Source organism: Gobius niger, assembly GCF_951799975.1.
Source record: "Gobius niger genome assembly, chromosome: 22".
NCBI lineage: Eukaryota > Metazoa > Chordata > Actinopteri > Gobiiformes > Gobiidae > Gobius > Gobius niger.
In genome coordinates this window covers 15,400,952-15,414,941 of record NC_136873.1, presented here as the reverse complement: position 1 = coordinate 15,414,941, position 13,990 = coordinate 15,400,952, and the positions used below count along the sequence as shown (strand labels likewise).

The following is a 13,990-nucleotide window of genomic DNA, read 5'->3' as shown; positions in this document are numbered from 1 at the left end:
TTTTCCACTAAAAAACAGCTTATTTTAAAACTAAAAAAAGAAATCCTAAATCCCCTCTGAAAAAGTCCTTGGCAGCTCATTCATCAATAAAATGAAACCATAAATTTGAATGTAGCTCTATCCATTATTCAGATTTCGCCGCCGAAAAGATGGGAAATTTGGGGCATTTTTAGGCACAAAACACCTTGTTCTTATATAAAAAGATAAAATGACAGAAAACTTGCCATGTATTTTTTTCTCACATGTATGTCAGTGATCGACAGCAACAGTTTCAAATTAATATCTGTAAATTTAAATTTCTTCCCTATTCGCCTGCAGTGTCTCGCCTTAACCTCCTGTAGAACAAACATGTGACCGGGACACACTGCCAGCTGCTGGGACAACTTTGGGATGAAGTTTTGGAGTTGTTATCTCCTCACAGAGAGGGGCAGCTAGATAATGAACAATTTGCAAATGCGTGGGTTTGTTGATGTTGCCTCCATGATTAGCAATAAAGCCATAACAACACACTTGGAACCAGCACATACAATATTTATCACACACTTGTGCAGTTAAGTGTAGATTATTTTTTTTTCAACAATATTCTCTATTATGATCACATGTACTTGCTAAAGGAGCAGCAGCAAACTCTGGTCAGGCATCCAGACGGGCCGGAGCCAACGTTGTGGATGGCAGCCGTTCCTCACACCTGTGCCTTCTGTTATTTAATCAACATTCATGGCCCTGATTGAAATGGATTGTGTATTGAAGACCTCCTCCCACGGGCATGCTGAGTGAATTAAAACATGAGCAGAAGAAACACCTCTGTTTTGTTTGATCCCGTCACTGCAAAATGACAGGATGCAACATTTTGTGTATAAAACCCTCTGTTTCTATCGCTCCAGACGGTCACTTTGGTGGAGCCTGCACCAGCCTGCATGTGCCTGGTACCTTTTCCCTGTATTTTCACTAAACCAGACCTCTAAAGCAGTACTAAGTAACTCTTCCCCCTAGAGGCCATAAGCGCAACTGCAGGTGTAGTAGCAAGTTACGATTTTTTAACTTATTAATTGTCTTGGAGAGTAAATACTACGCCGACAGGAAAGGCGAAGGGAGAGAGGGTTACTGTGCATCCAATTATACAATGGAAATATTTTTTTTCACTCAAACTTGGCTGTAAATACTGTTTGAAGTGACGCTAGCTCGCAGGTAGCTTTGCCCGTTAACATGTTAGCTTCTTCTTCGTGATTACATTAGTGTGTATTGGTGGCTCCGGTCCGGTGGCAGTCAAGTTGCAAACATGGTTTTCTGTCCAGAGACACCAGGGGGAGACGAAAGATCCTCCAATCATCCCATAAACACTTGTATCACCCCCACAGGGACTACGGAGAGGGTTTATTAAGGTAAACACGTTACTTAGTACTGCTTTAATTCATAAAACTCATCAGAGCTTCTATTGGGCATTTATTTTTTCTACTACATATATTTGGTTTAACAAAAACCCAGCTACATGTGGACAGGGCGTTAGATTATCCTTTAAAGCAGTGGTTCTCAACCTGGGGGTCGGGACCCCTATAGGGGTCGCGAGACAAATTTGGGTCATTTAGATCATTTAGATAAAATATACATATTTCCATTAGCATATAATCTAATGTTTTTTTGTAGCATGTGTTTGCTATTGTACCAGAGTGACATTATTTGTTCGTAGCTTCATGAATTTTATTTCAGCCATTTGTTTTTTTTCTTTGTTTTTTAAGAAGTTTGTAGGCTATTGTTCCTATTTCTCACAGTGTGACCAGGGTGGGGGGTCATGAACCCCTTTACCTGTCATAATGGGGGTCGCGGCTCCAAAAGGTTGAGAACCACTGCTTTAAAGGAATAGGCCACCGTTTTTACATACTGAGATATGTTCTTACCTGAGCTTTGACGAGTTCTTTAGGACCTGTCTGATCTTCACCCGTGTTTTCAGTCACGTAAACACAGCGCAGACGGCGTTAGCATTTAGCCTCTCCCTCTCTCCTCTATAGCTCCAAAACAGGTCAAGATAGAAGCTACCAAGCTCTTCCACGTTTTCCCTATTTAAATATGGTTACGGGAACTACATTGTAAGGCGTAATAATACCAGGAGTAGTTCGAGATCCGCACAGTAATCTTCACTTTACTGCGCGGATGCCAAATTACTCCTGGTATTATTACGCCTTACAATATAGTTCCCCCTTTTATCCGCTTAGAAAATCCACATTGTTTAATTTTGTGTAATTATACTTTGTAGTGGAACGCTTCACGTAACCATATTTAAATAGGGAAAACGTGGAAGAGCTTGGTAGCTTCTATCTTGACCTGTTTTGGAGCTATAGAGGAGAGAGGGAGAGGCTAAATGCTAACGCCGTCTGCGCTGTGTTTACGTGACTGAAGATCAGACAGGTCCTAAAGAACTCGTCAAAGCTAAGGTAAGAACATATCTCAGTATGTAAAAACGGTGGCCTATTCCTTTAAATACTGCGTAATCGATTGTATTCAAAACCACATTGTGGAGGATTCCAGGTAATATGCTGCACGATTTAACAGTTTTCATGGGTACAATTTGAAAGATAAAATCTCAACAGTTTAGATTCTCTTGTGACGTAGCAACACATCATCTGCAATGTTCCGCAGGGTGGCTTTAAGTTATAAAACATGAAATACTGCATCTAAATAGTCCAAAAGTTGTTAATAATGTATCATGATAACATAGAGAGCTGTTATGTGCCGAGCTCAGTGGAAGTTGAAAGCATTCCGCCCGAGTTGAAAGTGCTTAATGGTACACTACAGTGAGTTTTAATGAGCCGCCCGGGGGGGAGAGGCTCTGCTCAGGCAAAGTTTAGTCGACTTGTGCTGACTGTGAAGAACCACAGCTTTCTTTGAGACACAATGAAGGCTGTGTTACCGAGAGGAGGGATATTTATCACTGTGACGCCGTGAAAGATGTCCGAGCGTTTACAGGTGCAGGGAAACCTCGTTCATTTCACCCAAATGAAAACCTGGGGAATTACAACTGTCCGACCTTCGGCGTGCTCGGAGGGAGTTACGGAAAAAACAGATCTTGTGCCTGACGCGAAGATGGTCTTAGTCATAGCGAGTTTTTGGTCGAGCGCAAATACATGCTTTGGGCTTGTGCCTTCTCTGGTATCCTGTGGGTGTCCAGACTTTTGCTGCATAAACCTGAAACGCAGCCTCACCGTGTTTAGTCTTGACTCTGGGAACCACCAGGAGGCCCCTCCCTGACGATCTCAGGGCCCGAGGTGGTTCATACAGCTGTAACATGTCAGAGATGGACTTTGGTGCTTGACAATGAAGGGACTTATACACAAGCAGGGCTGTTTTAAACTCTATTCTCTGAGCGACAGGAAGCCAGTGCAGAGACCGGAGCACTGGACTAATGTGGTCGTATTTCCTGCTTTTGGTCAGGACTCGAGCCGCAGCATTTTGGATGTACTGCAGTTTTCTAACAGCTCGTTTAGAGAGGCCAGTGAACAGGCCGTTACAATAGTCTAACCGGCTAGAGACAAAAGCATGAATTAGTCTCTCCAAGTCTGGTTTGGACACTGTGTTTTTTTAATTTGGCAATGTTTTTCAGCTGGTCGGTCCACCCCCTGTCCCGCCCACTTTCTGCACCAGGTACGGCACTACAGATTGCAAGGAGCACCACCCGCCTGCGCTATCGTCTGCTCTACAGCTTGCGTTATGACCTTGCTATACCTATACCTTTGCGTTTTGTCGACCAAAACTAGACTAGAAAAGACTAAGACTAAACCTACGTGTGTGCTCAACAACCTACTTTTGAGTTTCATGTTCCGAATTGTACAACCAAGACAGCACACACTTTGTCAGCACTCACTCTCCACAAACAAATGGGACGATAATTGGTTCTCTGGGAAAATTTGAGTCCACGGGGCGCAAGATCTCAAACTCTCTAAACGCCGAAGAGAAAGAGAAAGAAGTGTCTGCCTGATCCAACTCATTCCACAATCCGGGACCAACAACAGAAATATTTCTCGCTGAAGTTGGCGCTCGGGCCCGAGGAAACGGAAGCGAAGCCCGATCAGCCGAGAGAGTGCGACTGTGGGGAGGGCCACGTCAGCAGGTCGGGCAGAAAACGCGGGGCAAGGCCACTGAGGAATCTAAAAGCGAAATGCAAGGCTTTCAAAAATCAACTCTATAAGCCAGTGAAGGGAAGACAAAACAATACGGTTAGAACGGTGACTTTTAGAAGTGTGGAATCATTGGGAGATGTTTGTAACGGCGTGTCTCGGGGGAACAGAAGGTTGTAGATCCGTGTTTGAAAGAAAATCCCCGCTGTGGGTGTGTGGGACTCCCGCTGAAGCCTCATGCCCATGTCCTCTGCGCTGGAGGGGCTTGACAGCTCTCTCCTCTCTGCTCCCACACCTTTTTCTTATCACGCTCTGGCTCCACCAAGGTCTCCCCCCTCTCTCTCCCTCTCTCTCAGAAACCTTTTATCCGCCGCTTAAAACCAACAGTCCCCGGCGTCTGCTCATGCATTTGATCACGGGGACGAAAGGCCGGGAAGTGGACATTTGACATGAAGATAAGCCAGTGCAGAGAAGGGGGGAACTCGTGCTTTGGCTGTGCAAAATCCTGTCTTTCGGCGTCTAAAGGTGATGCCTGCGTGATGTGCTCTATCGGTGTCAACCTGTTAAGGACCACCTATTTTGATGTACTCTCGCCTGGCTATATCTAAATAGCATTGTGCACAAACCTCTCCAAAGTGCTAAATGTTATAAAAGCAAAAATATTTTCACAAATTTGTCAAAGTGCAGCAGCAACAACAAACCTCCCAAAAAATGGACTGAATCAAAGCAAAATGAAGTGGGTCATTTCTTTTCAAAGGTGCGTCAGTCACACCCTTCCCCCAAAACAAAATGGCCGCCTTGTTTACTCAGAGAAGAGCTTTTACACGTCTTCATTCACTGTTGATCTGGACTATGGCAGATTGTTGGACAGAGACAATGGACAGATGTACCACTGTCACCTGTGAAATCAATGGCCCTGTGGACATTTTAGACAAGTTTGTGCGTAAATGCTAATGTGGCTAACATGTAGCTAACATGTGCTTCTGCCCTGCACTGAGCACTGCCAGCTCAAATATCAATGGATTTCTTTGGGAAATGGCTCATTTTGAAGAGAATAGTCATTAGGGTTAAGGGAACAGAACTGGAATTGCCAAAAAGTTTGTTTACAAGAAGATTTTCTCATTTGTGTGAGTATTTTTAGGTAATTTCTGACCGTGAAAATTGAAAATAATGAGCCAAATTTTCCAAAAAGAGTATTTTGGACCAAAAAAAATCCAGTCAACCTATGATTGGACCATAAATAATTGAATATGGATAAGAAATGCTTACTTTTAATGCTCGATTTTCATGTTTTTTTAATTTTTCTGTCCTTAAGGCGAGACACTGCAGGCGAATAGGGAAAAAATTTACATTTACAGATGTCAATTTGAAACTTTTGCTGTAGATCACTGGCATAGATGTGAGAATAAAATACATGGCACGTTTTCTGTCATTTTATCTTTTCATATAAGAACAAGGTGTTTTGTGCCTAAAAATGCCCCAAATTTCCCATCTTTTCGGCGACGAAATCTGAATAATGGATAGAGCTACATTCAAATGTATGGTTTCATTTCATTGATGAATGAGTTACCAAGATTTTCTCAGAGCGGATTTTGGATTTCTTGTTTGGTTTTAAAATAAGCTGTTTTTTAGTGGAAAAATTTGTAAAAATGTAATTTTCACCTCATTTTTTGATATTCAAAACTCAATAAATGGGGCTTAGGGATTAAATAGTAAAAATTCCCTCTGAAAAAATCTTCCAAATATTGTTCAGTCCAAGGCTGGAAAATGTGAAGTCTTTAGGTCCGACTGACGTGGACATAGTGTCGCCACAATGACAGAAACATGTGTTTTGAGAAAAAGGCCCTTGAAATTGCATTCTCCCATATAAGTCTATGGGGGAACATTGAATCAGCGCAATATTTAAACATGTTATTGTGAAGATCAGGCATATTTTCTGTTTCTGGGTGAAAGCTTATATGTTCAGAGACCAATTTGGCCCAAAACCTGAAAACTGAAAAAATTTAGTTTTGCCTGTAGTGTCTCCCCTTAATTAATGTTTTGATTTATGTGATGGTGGTCCATGACTGGAATAGATGTTTTGGGGAGAATTTCCTGTTTAAAAATCTGTGCCACATGTCTATGTTGGTCGAAATATAATATGCCTAAATACTGTATGCAAGTCAATGGAACTGGAATCGGTCCTGAACAGGTTAAAGAGCGAGCGGCGACCGAACTCGGGTTTGCCTTAAGCTGCTCCGCGAGCGTAGGTTTCACGGCATGTGGAGCGGCATAGACGTGGCCCAAGACCTTGTGTTTCAGAAAACCTCTTCTCTGGGACCTGATATTTACAAAATTCTACCGCATTCTACAAAATATTCTGCTCTGCCGCTGAGACATCAAAGGTTCAGGTGAGTCATGAGGTGTATCTCTCCTGAAAGAGACACCCACAAACATTCACACTAATCCCATGTGAAATTGAATTAGCTGCGTTTCCGTGACATGCTCTTTATCTGCCCATGCGTTGCTGGGAAAAGCCCACACGGAGATGAAAGCAGCTGAGGCCCTATTTTCCACAGAGTGCCCTTTTTATTCTCCTCTCCGAGCAGCGAGTGGCTCCAATCTGAGTCACCAGAGCCGATGACTTTTCGATCGGGCTCGGTGTTTAAGGGCGGCCCAGGCGTGGAGGAGAAAGAGAGAGCGAACGCACTGCACAGATCTGTGTGTTTAGTCATAATAATACTTGTGTTGCACTTTACAAAGCCTGTGTTACCAAGCTTCTCAAAGCGCCACTGTTCTCATTATTCATTCACTCCATACTCTGTGGTGTTAAGGCGAGACACTGCAGGTGAATAGGAAAAAAAATGTATATTAACAGATATTCACTTGAAACTTTTGCTGTCGATCACTGGCATAAATGTGAGAAAAAAATACATTGCAAGTTTTCTGTCATTTTATCTTTTCATATAAGAACAAGGTGTTTTATGCCTAAAAATGCCCCAAATTTCCCATCTTTTCAGCGACGAAATCTGAATAATGGATAGAGCTACATTCAAATTTATGGTGTCATTTTATTGATGAATAAGTTACCAAGACTTTTTCAGAGGGGATTTTGGATTAGTTGTTGTTTGTTGTTTAGTTTTAAAATAAGCTGTTTTTTAGTGGAAAAATGTGGAAAAATGTAATTTTCGCCTTATTTTTTGACATTCAAAACTCAATAAATGGAGCTTAGGGATTAAATAATAAAAAATCCCTCTGAAAAAATCTTCCAAACATTGTTCAGTCCAAGGCTGGAAAATTTGAAGTCTTTAGGTCTGACTGACGTGGACATAGCGTCGCCACAATGACAGAAAAATGTGTTTGGAGAAAAAGGCCCTTGAAATTGTGTTCTCCCATATAAGTCTATGGGGGAACATTGAATCAGCGTAATGTTTAAACATGTTATTGTGAAGATTAGGTATATTTTCTGTTTCCGGGTGAAAGCTTGTATGTTCAGAGACCAATTTGGCCCAAAACCTGAAAACTGAAAAAAATGAGTTTTGCCTGTAGTGTCTCCCCTTAAGTTATACTTTTTTAATCCCTGTGAGGAAATTCGTTCTCTGCATTTGACCCATCCTCAATGCTTTAACCACAGTCTACCTCCAGCCCTGAGGGAAACTGACGAGGAGGTTTTCATCAAGTATGAACATAGGAAGATAACTGTAGATAAAAAAAATCTGGAGACAAAGATCAGAGGAGGAGGAGAGCAGCCGCCTTGTGAAAAGTCATGTTCATAATGACACTTCTGCCTTTTGTGTTGTGATCTGTCAGTCAAAGCTTAGCACAGCCTGTCAAGCCTCATCCATGTTTCGTTACTTACGGCTTCAAATACTTATTCTTTTTTTTTATTAAACTGACTAAAACTGGACTAAAACCATTTCAAAGGATCTGTATCATGCTATTTCAGCCATTCCAAAGTAAAGTATAGACATTTATATGCGATATTGTATCACTACCACTATGGAGTATTATTTTAAGAAATATCAATATTTTCAGGGGTATTTTGCAAACCCGGACGACTCAACGCTTTGATTCCGTTAACTCCGCCCCCTCTCTCCACTCATACAACTTTAGCAGTAGTAGAAATATAAATACCACAGTCAAAAGTGAAGTGAGCTCCTCACCCGATCTCGAAGGGTGCGCCCAGCCACCCTGCAAAGGAAACTCATTTCGGTCCGTGATATTATCGTAAGAAAAAAGAACAGGTGTGTCCAAAGTAGGTTAGAAAAAGCTCCTTCTTCACAACTTTCAGTGCAAACATGACGTCTGCGCAGACGCTCAGAGGGCGCGTTTGTTTCCTTTGTGTTTTTTTGTTTCTTTATTTCTTTTTATCAACAGAAATAATGAAAAAGCGGTTTTATAGATTAAAATCAGGCCTTAAGGCATTACATTACAGAGTGTCACAACTCAGTGGTTTTCCAGGAGAGGGCAGATTGCTTGGAAAAGGAAATAGCTTAACAACATGGCTAAAAGCTCCAAAAAGTTGATTTTGCATGATATAGGACCTTAAAGTTTTAGTAAACTAAACATAGACTAAAACTAAACTAGACTAAAACAACCACATTTAGAAATGGCTAAAATGTGACTAAAACTAGGGGTGTGCAATTAATCGAAATTCGATTACGATTTCGATTACAACAGTAAACGATTACAAAATTAGCATTATCGCAAAAAATCGATTATAATTTTTTGTTTTTTATTCTTTTTTTTTTCAATTTTTATTTTCCACATTTTTTCTTTTTTTTCAATTTTTTTTCAATTTTCTTTTTTTTTGCAAAGCAGACTTACGTTATTTCAGGCCGCTGGGATTATTTTCCCTTCGCTTTTCTCGCGCCGTGGCTCACGCTTTTGAGCATAAAAACAAACGGCGCTGTGTGATGACGTCATCAGGCCGCGCCGCTCAGTTTGCTTGCGCAGGTGTGAGGGCTGGCCAGCAGGGGGCGGGCGTGAAACAGGGACCTCTCTTTAATCGAGGCGTACTTGAAATCATTTGTACTTTTATGACTGTCCAGAAAACATAAAATATCATCATAGTGTTTTGATTAATAAATAAATAAAATAAAGATAGACTTTTTTTCAAAGGCAACAAATAATCGCTTGAATAATCGTGATTTCAATTATGACAAAAATAATCGTGATTATTATTTTTTCAATAATCGAGCAGCCCTAACTAAAACTTAAAGCATTTTGGTCCAAAAAACGAAAACTAAAAGGGCTGCCAAAAATAACACTGCTGCCAGTCTGTTCCATCTGATGCCGTTTGAGAGTGAGAGAAGTGAGAGAATTGAGGCACGGGCGCTTAGAGTTAACAACCGTGTGTGAGGAGGCAATAAATCGCAAACTTCAATCGTGTTTTCCCAAGATTGTCAGCGCAATATTACCCTGACAAGTGAAATAAAAGCATGCAGATAGCCTTCACATAAAAAAAGTCTCAACTCTTTCATTCCACGCTTCCTTTCCAGAGCCACATTCCCCCCCAACACCGCTCTTGCAGAACGATTGTTTGAACGCCGTGTCAGAGATTAAGACGTACTGCGGTGTGAGCGCCCTTAAATACCCCCCCCCGGGCATCCGTGTTTTCCCACGCCGCTGTGCTCCTGAAGGCAGCGCAGATTGAAGGCCGTTGTTAGCGGCCGATGGCACATGCGGCTGATGTGTGAGTAATGACCGGAGCGCCCGAACCGCTTTTGTTTTGATAAATCACCGTGAAACCGCCGGTCGTAAATCATACGATAAACACGGCACTCCGCGCACACCAGAGCGCACTGCCCGGAATGCAGAGGCGGGCGCTCCGGCGGGGGAAACGTGGCAAAGGAATGATCCGATGTTCACTAATGCGCCTCGTGAGCAAACAGTAGACGGGACTGACTTACACTATGTTGACGAAGGCGTTCAGTCTCACCTGCCTTGACTTGATATGAACGTAAATGACATCCCGTTCGTGATCCAGCGGGTTTGATGTGACGTTGATTGACCGCAATTTTCACTGGTCGACTAAATGAACATACTTTTACAACGGATAAAATGCTCTCAAGTTAGGCTTTTCAAATAGAAATAAAGGCCTGTCTCTAATTGTGGCCTGGTTCCAATAAAGGCCTGGTCCTACACTGCGTTCCAAATTATTACGCAAATGACATTTTTCTCTGATTTTCTAAATTGTCGACTCAAATGAGAGTCAGCATAATTTTCAAGTCTTTAACTGGTAGAGGATCATTTAAATGTGGTGGAAAAAAATTCCTAGTGATAACAGTATTTTTTTCAAAAATAAATATAGTAAAAACCTCAAAATCCACTGTTCTAAATTATTATGCAACTCATCGTTTCAATACATTTTAAAGCTTGTAATTAACTGAAAATGGTCATTTTTTGAATTTGTAGCATTAGGAGGTCATATTTACTGAAATCAAAAGATATTTCAATCAAAAAAAATATTAACAGGTCAAGTTATATTTTACCAAAGGAGCCCTTGTGTGATAGCAGCTTCAAAATTCTTAAATCCATTAAAATTGTGAGTTTTTGGACAGTTTCTGCTTGGATTTCTTTGCAGGATGTTAGAATAACCTCCCAGAGCTGCTGTTTGGATGAAAACTGCCTCCCACCCTCATAGAAGTTTTTTTTTGTTGAGGCTCCAAAGGTTCTCAATAGGGTTGAGGTCAGGGGAGGAGGGGGTCCACATCATGAGTTTCTCTCCTTTTATGCTCATAGCAGCATTGTAGCATAGAAGACAGTGGTCAGTCAGAAACTCCACATATTTTGCAATGGTCATTTTCACACCTTCAAGGAGCCTAAAGGGGCCGACCAGCTCTCTCCCTTATGATTTTGGTCCAAAACATGACTCCGCCCCCTCCTTACTGACGTCACAGCCTTGTTGGGACATTGTGGCCATTCACCAACCATCCACTACTCCATCCATCTGACCATCCAGGGTTACACGGCCTCATCAGTGAACAAGACTGTTTGAAAATGAGTCTCATGTATTTCTGAGCCACTGCAGCCGTTTCTGTTCATCAGCTTCAATGAACAGTTTAGGGGAGGCCCGGATAGAAGGTTTATGCACAACTGCAGCCTCTGGAGGGTCCTACACCTTGATGTTCGGGAGACTCCAGAGGCACCAGCAGCTTCAAATACCTGTCTGCTGCTTTGTGGCATCTGTTCTCTTAATCTGATGTGTTTGTCTGGCAGAAACTGTCCATATTGTGCCATTATCTGCACAAAACGGAGTGTGTCTGAATCATCCACAAATCTCTTATCAGTATGATGATTACACTTAATCTTTCATGAAATATGGAAGGTTTTCATACCTAGACCAAGGCATTCAACTATTTCACGCTTTTCATCAGCAGAAAGACTCTTTTTCTTTCCCATATTGCTTGAAAATGATGATCTGCATAATAAAGTGGAACACCCTTTTTCAGTAGTTTTTCCCTTAACTGGGCTTAACCTGAAAACTAATCATCCCAGGTCTCTGAGATTAATGTCAGTGATTCATTATTATTGTTTTTTTTTTTACCTTTTTGACACAAAAATCCAATTTGCATAATAATTTGGAACGCAGTGTAGATGCCCTTGAGTAAATAAAGGCCCGGGCCTGTATTAGAGCATTTACGGTATTTTGCACACAATAAGACGCAATGGAGACACAGAGAGAGAGGGGATATTATTCTTGCTTGTGATAATTATTGCCGACAGATAAATGCGCAGTGTTATTTCTATGACAAACTATCGGATCCCGCTGTTGTTACCCAGTGAAACGTGAGAGTGGGATAATTGCACTGCAGAGATCAGGCATTAAGTTGATTAAAAACACAGGAGATAGAGACGCAGAGACAAAAAAAAAAACAACAACTGTTGGATCAGCCCCGAAAAAGAAAGAGAAGGCAGCGGTTCCCAACAAAAGTGTACACCTATTTAATCATGAGAGACAGGCCATTCCGCAGTGTGCCGTCAGGGGCAGGCTGCGGGTTTCATTAGCGCTAATATGAAAACGCAGGCACACGCAGAGAATTAGATTAACTTAAGGGACTTCGTGAGAAAGAAGTCATTAAATCAGCCAATCGTACAAAGAGCTCAGAGGGATTCATGCTCAAATGTTGAAACTTTATTATTCATATCTTTTTTTTTGTCTACAACTGCTATTAATACTACAACTCCTTTGGATACTCGTAAAAAATAAACAAATCAAACTACAGAATGAATGAATCACTTTGAAGACACAAATGTTGACTAAAAAATATAACTTGAGAGTCACAAGGCCAGGAATTGCAAGTAATGAGTTCCATTTGTGTGAAGTGGAGACGGCATACTGCAAAAAGTATTTAACTAGATCAGTATAAACATCTCAATTTGAGCATAATAATCCAAATTTTACTTGTTTTGACTAGTTAAGAAGTTCTTGGGCATTTGTCCTGGATGATTTCACTTGTTCTGAGATGTTACTGACTCGTTTCGATACATTTCGTCCTTATTTCAGGTCATTTTCTTTGCCAATGGGGTAAGAAAATTGCTCTGATATCATTGGCAATTATTCTTTCTTATTTCAAGCGAGATTTACCCTAGAACTGGTCTGAAATGTCCTCAAACAAGCAAAGTAAATCAGCAAGTCCGATCAGGAAAAGTGTCTGAATGAGTGAAAACCGCTCAAAACAAGATACATTTCCTCAATTCCAATGCTTGATATTTACTTTTTGTAGCGCAAAGGGCTGAAAGAACTACTCTTTCACCAATTACTCCAGCAGTTCTTTAAGAAATGCTGACCCATGGATGTATTACCTTCAAAATATAGGTACAGAGACAAGGAGGAAGACAAAGTCGTTCAACAGCCCAAACAAGGATCTGCATCATGCTATCTTAGCCATTCCAAAGTAAACTATAGGCATTAACTGTATATGATATTTTATTTATTTATTTATGGTTTATTTGGTAGGGACAGTGCAAGTTAATGAACAAGCCACACCGGATTATATATATAATATATTGTACCTCTTCCACTATGGACACATTCTTGTGAGGAATAAAAGTATTTTCTAGGGTATTTTCCCCAAACCGGAGGACAAGAAGCTTGGATTCAGTTGCCTCCGCCCCCTCTCTCTCCGACTTGATGCAAACCCTCATGCAACATTAGCAGTAGTAGGAATATTCTGTGAGTGGCCTCTTCTATAGGAAGGTTGAATAAAGTCCTGTAGCGCTTTTCTCCGTGACATTATCGTTGGGTAAGATAAAAGAGTAGAGTCCAGAGTAGGTTAGAAAGAGCTCCTTCTTCACAACTTTCGGTGCAAAGTGGCTCCACAAATGCACCTGCTGTGAAAAAATCATCCATGGACCCGATTTTGGCTTGATTTATTTGTGTGATTAATATGTTTATAGTCAGCTAACAACAGTGAACATGGAATAAAACGTAATAACAGGTAAAAAAGGTAAAGAAAGAAGCCAAAAACATCTATTATACAGGGAGGGGAATCTGTACACCCACACACAACACTCACCGACAACTCATCAAAACGAAAAAAATTATAGTTCAACATTTCTGCCAAAATGACAAAAGCCATTGAAAAGAGAAGAGAGGAAAACTAATGGTGAGGCCTCGGCAGGGAAGCTCCGACGTCTCTGACTTCTTCTCCGAGTGCAGAGCCACGCACCGCAGGAGACGTGATTACAAAGACCGAGTAAACAGACGACGCGGGATTGTTCTAACGCCGGAATACGCCTGTCACGGGGAGTTCAGAATATATGCCGCCTCATTTAGGGAGACAACAGTGAGGAGCGGTGATTTCAAAGTAATCCAAAACTGCGCTCGATTATTTTCTGTGGGCTAGTAAGTCCCAGCAGTGGGCAGTTCACATTTTCTCTACTTCTACTGGCTACAC

The 13,990-nt window shown here is 41.3% G+C and overlaps 1 protein-coding gene across 2 annotated transcripts in view; it reads right to left on the bottom strand.

Annotated features, from left to right (window-relative positions):
- LOC306981333 (carboxyl-terminal PDZ ligand of neuronal nitric oxide synthase protein-like) overlaps window positions 1-13,990 on the bottom strand; it is a gene marked incomplete at its 5' end in the record, with an annotated part of 286,117 nt that overhangs the window by 146,850 nt on the left and 125,277 nt on the right. The window lies entirely within an intron of this gene.